Below are 7,784 nucleotides of genomic sequence, written 5' to 3'. Positions count from 1 at the left end.
ACCATCAGTGCACAAGAGTTCGTTTTCTCCACATTCTCTTGAACACTTATTTATTGTTTTTTTTTTTTTTTTAATTTCAGCCATTCTGACAGGTGAATTGATATCTCATTGTGGTTTTGACTTGCATTGATATACATTGATTCTTGTGGTCTGTGGGTTAGAAATATCTTCTCCAGCCCTGATATAGCTTTCAGGACAATTTCTATCCAATTCCCCACTCTATAGCCACTGAAGTCATCCATGTGACTGATTTTCACAACCACTCCATTGTAATAACCTCCACTCTGGACTTCATTGTAATCCAAAATTTCTCCATCATTGACATCTTATAATTTCATATTCTCTCTCTCTCTCTATCTCTTTCTCTACACACACACACACACACACACACACATATACCATTCAATTGCTCCAAACTTTCTGTAAAACGCAGAGTAGAGAATTTAAATAGAGCTCCCAGACAAGACAAACAAACAAATACATGGTTGTGGAGATGTGTTGGAGGCAGGCCCCTGGCCAGGGCAGCCTCCACCATTAAAAGACAGCGCCTGGCTAGTTGCCAGGTTAGGATTGCCTCGTGAGACTAAGCTGAACGCCCAAAGAGGAAGTAAACAGCATTGGTTGCTAGCGAAGTTGTTTGTTTAGGTGCACAGCCTGATTCGCTCCCTCCTGTACCCTGCTTGCTGATTGGTCATGTAAGTGTATATAAGTGTGTAGACTTGCGGAAATAAAGAGAGAGAAGATGCATCCGAACTGGGGCGTCTTGTCGTCCTTGCGGGCCGAGGGCGATAAATGGCACCAGCACCTGGGAACTAAATAAAGGAATCTTGCAAGGTAATCCGCAGGAAAGCGGGGAGTAAAGGTCCGCAGGTAAGCGAGGACATTAGCCACGTTCAAAAGTGGGAATTCCGCGGTAAAACGGGGAGTAAAGGCCACGTTCAAAAGTGGGAATTCCGCGGTAAGGTGGAGAGTAAAAATAGAAAAACCTTGCAAGGGAGAAGTCCACAGGTAAGCGGGGTAAAACCATGACAAAGGTGGTGGGAAACTTGTACAAGACCGCAACAAGAAGCGGGGCGGCCATAGAGCCGGGATTTTCTTATTGAAACTGCAGGTAAGCGGGGAAGGGACCAAGATCAAAGTGGTGGGAATCCTGTACAAGTCCACAATAAGAAGCGGGGCAGCCTTAGAGCCAGGATTTAGCGAGTCTGCAATAAGAAGCAGGGCGGCCTTAGAGCCGGGATTAACTTGTACAAGTCTGCAATAAGAAGCGGGGCAGCCTTAGAGCCGGGATTTAGCGAGTCCGCAATAAGAAGCGGGGCGGCCTTAGAGCCGGAATTTAGCGGTGAGTCTTTAACGTCTGCGTCTGTTGTCTGTGTGTTCATAATGGGATCTTAAGTATCTAAAGTGCGGTTGGAAGGGTCTTTAGAAGACCTGCTGAAAGCCAATGGAACTCCACTAAAAGCAAAAACTGCTCGGGCCTTTTTGAATACAGTGGAAAAGGCAGCTCCATGGTTCCTAGATGAAGGCTTGCTAAACATACCTCAATCGGACCACTTAGGGGAGGATTTGAAGAAACAGGACAATAAAACGCCTTTGCCACCCAGGACTCTGGCAATATGGACCTTAGTCCGGGGTTGCCTGGTGGGGCCTAAACCCAAATGTGAATCAGCTCTACAAGAGGGAGCAGAGGCATTGGAGGAAGTGAAAGAGGAGTGGTCTTCTCGTGCCTCAGAGGGTGGTAGTTCTAGTGAAGAGAAAGAAGAAATGTCAGGGGAGGAGTTAGACCGTAAAATGCACTCCAAGTTTGAACAGTTGAAACTGTCGACTCCAGCGACGCCTAGTGCCCCTCCGCCGTATAATCCTATGGCGTGCCAAGGAGCTTGTAGCTGCTGCACCACATGTGGTAGTGGCAGGGTTTCGTGCTGGAGTGATCATGACCTGGCCTCTGCCTTTCCGGTTTTAGAGGACCAAAACAACCAGCGGTATCATCAGCCTCTTGATTTTAAACTAGTTAAGCAATTAAAGGAAGCAGTCATGCAGTATGGCCCTCAGGCAGCCTTTACGGTATCTTTGTTGGAGACCATAGCAGGAATGAACTTAGTTCCTGAAGACTGGGGTAACCTAGCCCGCGCAACCTTGTCAGGAGGGCAATATCTAGTATGGAAAACAGCCTGGCAAGAATACTCACAGGACACTGCCCGCCATAATGCAGAGGCTGGAAATCCTCAGTGAGACCTAGAAATGTTAATGGGAATAGGACCGTACATGGGAAAGCAGGCCCAAATACAATACAACCCTGTGGTGTATCTGCAAATAGCCGCGGCGGCCACTAAAGCATGGAAGACAATTCAAGGCAGTGGGGATTTACAGGGTCAGCTGTCTAAGGTAATACAAGGACCAAATGAAGCATATGCTGATTTTGTAGCGAGGCTGATACAAACAGCTGGTCGAATATTTGGGAGGTAGAGACAGCCATGCCATTGATAAAACAGCTGGCTTATGAGCAGGCTAATAAATGGTGTAAAGAAGCCATCAGACCTTGGAAAAGCAAAGACTTGAGTACATTTATTAAAGTTTGCAGGGATATCAACGACAGTGTTATTCAAGGGCAGGTTATGGCTGCAGCTATCACTCAAGGTTTACAAGGATTACAGGGAGCTCAACAATATAAACATAGGGGTACTCCTGGAGTTTGCTATTACTGCAAGAAGCCAGGACACCTGTAGGAGCTATAGTTACCAAAGAAGAGAGTTGGACCTTCCTATTTCAAAGCTCCTCTCCCCAAGAAACCGAGCTGCTCACAGTGATAAAAGCATTTTAAATGTTTCATCAAGAACCCTTCAACCTTTTATCAGATAGTAGATATGTGGAGCAAGCTGTCTCTATCATTGAAAATGTGGGTTCTATTAATGCCAGGTCTACTATCTCTGAGGCATTACAATAAATCCAAACATTAGTTTGGGACAGGAAGGCTCCATTTTATATTGGCCACATATGAGCTCATACAACCTTACCAGGCCCCCTGACAAAAGGTAATCGGTTAGCAGACTCCTTAACCAGAGGAGAATTTGTCTTTGCCATTGAGGACCCGGTGCAACAGGTGAGACATTATCACAAGCTGTTCCATGTGAATGCTTTAACTCTTTGCCTCAAATTTAACATAACAAAAACACAGGCACGGGACATAGTAGTCTCCTGCAGAAATTGCGTGATCTTACTACCTGCACTGTCCTTGGGGGTTAATCCTAAGGGTTTGTTACCTGATCATATATGGCATATGGATGTCACATATGTTTCAGAATTTGGGAAGTTAAGATATGTTCATGTGTCTGTAGATACCTACTCTGGAATAATTTTTGCTTAAGTGCATATGGGGGAAAAATCCAGAGATGTTATCGCCCATTGCCTACAGGCTTTCGCGGCATGGGGAAAGCCACACCAATTAAAGACAGAAAATGGTCCAGCCTACACAACCCTTTAAAGCCTTCCTACAACAACTTGACATTCACTTGATACATGGAATACCCTATAACCCACAAGGACAGAGTGTTGTGGAGCACGCGCATCTTACAATAAAAAATGCGCTTTATAAACAAAAAGGGGAAATAGGGGACACCTTCAGGTCCCCTAAAGATAAGCTCAACACCATTCTCTTTATTTTGAATTTTTTAACGTTGCACAAAACGGGTAAATCAGCTGCAGATAGACATGCAAGTGATGCTGTTGCTCCCCCTAAGCCTTTAGTACTTTGGAAGGACATCCTCACAGGAAAGTGGAATGGACCAGATCCAGTGTTAGTATGGAGTAGGGGGTCTGTATGTGTTTTTCCACAGGAAAAGGAGGCTCCAATTTGGATCCCAGAGTGGCTGGTGCGTGCAGCTTTGCCTCCGAACACCAGTCATGATGCTGAAGATGCTGATGATAACTCTGGGGATGCTACACCTCCTGTGGCAGACTCAAGCCAGAGAGCTGTGAGTAGTGGTTAAAGCATGGCTATATCCTTTACCAGTGACTAACTCTTCTCTCATATTCCCTCCTCTCCCTTTTATGCATGGCAGGTTTGTAACTTGCTAGGAGCATGCACTGATATCTCAGCAGTGTCCATGTTAAATGGTGGCAAATTACTCAACTGTTCTTATAAACAAAATGACTCTAGTACCTTTGAGACAACAGTTAATGTGTCTTGTCTCAATAATATTACTTATCAGCCCACTCCCATATGGGTCTGGCCACCGTTCCTTTTCCTCGTAACAAATGCTAGCGAGCTGTATGATACATTGAATTGCACTAAGAATTGCTATCTTTCCCAGTGCTGGAATGTCACGGCCTTCAAGCTGGCTGTGATTATGCATATCCCTACCCATGTTCCTATCCCAGTTTCCATTCCAGAGGACAAGTTACCAGTGGTGCTATCCAGAAAGAAGAGAGATTTTGGTATTACAGCCGCCATTGTGACAGCATTGGCTATATCTACAGCAGCTGCCATGGCAGCAGCAGTCTCGCTTGCTGCAACTATACCCACTGCGGAAGTGAACACCTTGCAGAAGGAACGGTGGCTGCCCTTCAAACATAGACTCAAATCAATGCACATCTGCAAGCAGGAATCCTGATAGTCAACCAGAGAGTGGATTTGGTTCAAGAACAAGTGGACATATGGGGGGCCCTATTGGAACTGGGATGTATAGTACCCTTCCTGGCAATTTGTATAACTCCCATAGCCTATACTAATATGAGTGACTTACAGAATGTCTCCCGACAGCTCTCCCAATACTTGCGGGGGAATTAGTCCATCGAATTCCAAAACTATACTCAGCACCTGCTACTAGGCATAACAAGGATAAATAACACCAGAGTTGAGCTTGCAACCCTCCCAGAGATAATCAAAACATTGCAAGATGTGTTAACCTTTATGAAACAATGGGCTAGCGTAATTGGTCTGATGATAATCCTCATAGTGGGCTTGATTCTGCTAGTAAGGAAACTGCAAATTTGGAGGCGACAGCAACATAGGAAACAGCAAGCCATGGTGCAGGCCTTGTTAGCCATCGAGGCTGGAACACCCCCCCAAGTGTGGCTAAGTATGCTGGATCGGTAGTCAACGACGGGTAAGATTGGTGGGGGAAATATACCAACCTAAGACAGGACGCAGATCATTGATATCTGCCGTCTGATGACGGGTAAGGATATTCCCCGCCACTGACAACCTAAGACAGGCATGATCCCTGCCATAAAAGAAAAAAAGGGGGAGATGTCGGAGGCAGGCCCCTGGCCAGGGCGGCTTCTGCCATGAAAAGATGGCACCTGGCTAGTTGCCAGGTTAGGATTGCCTCGTGAGACTAAGCTGAACGCCCAAAGAGGAAGTAAACAGCATTAGTTACTAGCGAAGTTGTTCGTTTAGGTGCACAGCCTGATTCGCTCCCTCCTGTACCCTGCTTGATGATTGGTCATGTAAGCGTATATAAGTGTGTAGACTTGCGGAAATAAAGAGAGAGAAGATGTATCCGAACTGGGGCGTCTTGTCGTCCTTGTGGGCCAAGGGCGAAAGAGATGGAAGATTTGAAATTTGGGGGTCTCCATTGGATCTCATCAAGCTCTTTCTTAGATTTCTAAATATCGACTTAAATGAATTCTGTCGATTGCTCATCTCATTCATTGTAGTAGGTATAATCTACCTCACTAAGAAAATTGAGACTACCAAGGGGGGGAAAAATCAATTAACTGCCCTGATAGTTACAAATGGGGCCAGTTTAACTATAAGACACAATGTCCAAAATCCATAATATTCTTAGAATTTTCTAAAATGTTTTATTTAAAAATCAGAAAAGATATAAAACTACTAAGTTGGATAACAGATTTTTATGTTAGTATATTCACCTTTATATCAAATACAATTTTAAAAATATTTTATGGAGCCCACATGGACAAAATTTCCAAAGCCTATAAAGTCACAATGGAGCCCTGTCTACAGACTCTCTCCCATTTGTTCCTGATTGTGAAGGCAGCCCTTCATCTCAGTGTAGCTGGTAATCAGCTTCTTGATCATGTCTTAACCTTCACTGGTGTTTTAGACCTGTCTTTGACCCTCTGAGGACCTTGTTGTATTAGTAACCCTTTCCAGAGTCCTGAGATTTCAGCTCTCCTGTTCTATTAGCATTTATCCCTCAGGAGATAGAGTTGAGTTATTTACAGTAATTAAGTTCTATAAAACCACCATGGGCAATGAATTTGTGAACATTAAACCATTGCTTCTACTAAAATATCATAAAGTTCTTGTGAGCCTTTGGCCACAAGATTATGTCATCTGATCAAAATATATGTTTATAAAAAATAAAAAAAAATTATTAAAAAAACACACACACAAAACATAATTTTGTTTTATTTGTGTTTCTCTTTAAAGACACCTGATTAATTATGTATTGTTGATTCATTAATGTTGAAATTATGCCCAACACCACTATAACTAAGGACTTCATAAAGCTTATCTAACATGCATTTTTTTTCCCTGTAAGTCACATCACAATCTTCTTGTACTTAGGGACATTAACCAGCACTGAGCACTTCACTCACAGATGATTGTCAAGAGAATAATCATAAACAAAAAGTATGAAAACAATGGTACTAAACCACACACAAAAAAAGACACTTGCTTATAGTATGAAAGCTAAAACAAGAAGGCACAGCATTGCCTTGTTGGAATCTAGTTGGGAACATAAACATTGGGAGAATCAAATTCTCCCCTCCTCTGCACGTACACACAAACTAACATAAAAGCCCAGTAAATATTGGATTTGGGATTACAGGAAAAGTTTGTTTCCTTTAAGATTTTATTTATTTATTTGAGAGAGAGTGAGAGAAAGCATAAGTGGTAGGGAGGGGCAGAGGCAGAGGGAGAAGCAGATTCCCTGCTAAGCAGGGAGCCCTATGTGGGAGTTGACCTCAGTACCCTAGAATCATGGCCTAAGCCATCTGTTAAGTGGTTAAGCAACCACTTAACAGATGGAGCCACCCAGGTGTCTCCCTAAACAGTTTTGAAGGTAGATGAATTCATGAATATAAAATCTTTGAGTTATGAGAATTAACTGTGTAGGTGTATGGATGGAACTTTGGTCCTCCAAAATTCATACGTTGAAGTTCTAACCCCTAGTATATTAAGATGTGACTGCATTCATTGATAGGGCCTTTAAAAGATAATTAAGGAAGATAGTGGAGGAGTAGGAGACCCAATTTCAAACGAGGTCCCCTGAATTGAGCTAAATATATACCAGAGCACTCAGAACACCCATGAAATCAGCCTAAGATGTATGGTTATACACTTTTGGATCTCTATGGGGGCAGAAGATAATCAGTGGAGAAGTACAGAGAGGTAAGTAGTGCACAGACTGATAACAGAGGATAAACAGAAGGAGGAGGGAGCCACCAAAAGTAATACATTAGAAAGTAAAACCCCAATACAAAAGTGCCCTGTGCTTGGGGACGAGCATTAACTTGGAAACTGGTTAGCAGCACTAAAAAAGAGCAAAAGGACTTAAGGGGAAATTGCTGGGATCAGAGGGCTGCAGGCATGGACCTAAGCCCACTGTCCCAAGATAGGCACAGCCAGCCACAGCTGGTGCCTGCCCATGCCTGAAAGCGCCCACCATGGGCTGTAGTCCATGGTCCCTGGCCATCCATGACTGCACCACCACTGGGGTTGAGTACACCTGGTGTGGGCATGGGCTCCAAACAGCAGTCCTGGGAACAGCAACTACCATAATTGGGCACAACAGGACCAGTAGCACTTGCAG

The sequence above is a fragment of the Mustela putorius genome, unplaced genomic scaffold, assembly GCF_011764305.1.
Source record: "Mustela putorius furo isolate JIRA1106 unplaced genomic scaffold, ASM1176430v1.1 tig00003913_pilon_pilon_pilon, whole genome shotgun sequence".
Classification (NCBI taxonomy): Eukaryota; Metazoa; Chordata; class Mammalia; order Carnivora; family Mustelidae; genus Mustela; species Mustela putorius.
This window is presented reverse-complemented; position numbering follows the sequence as displayed.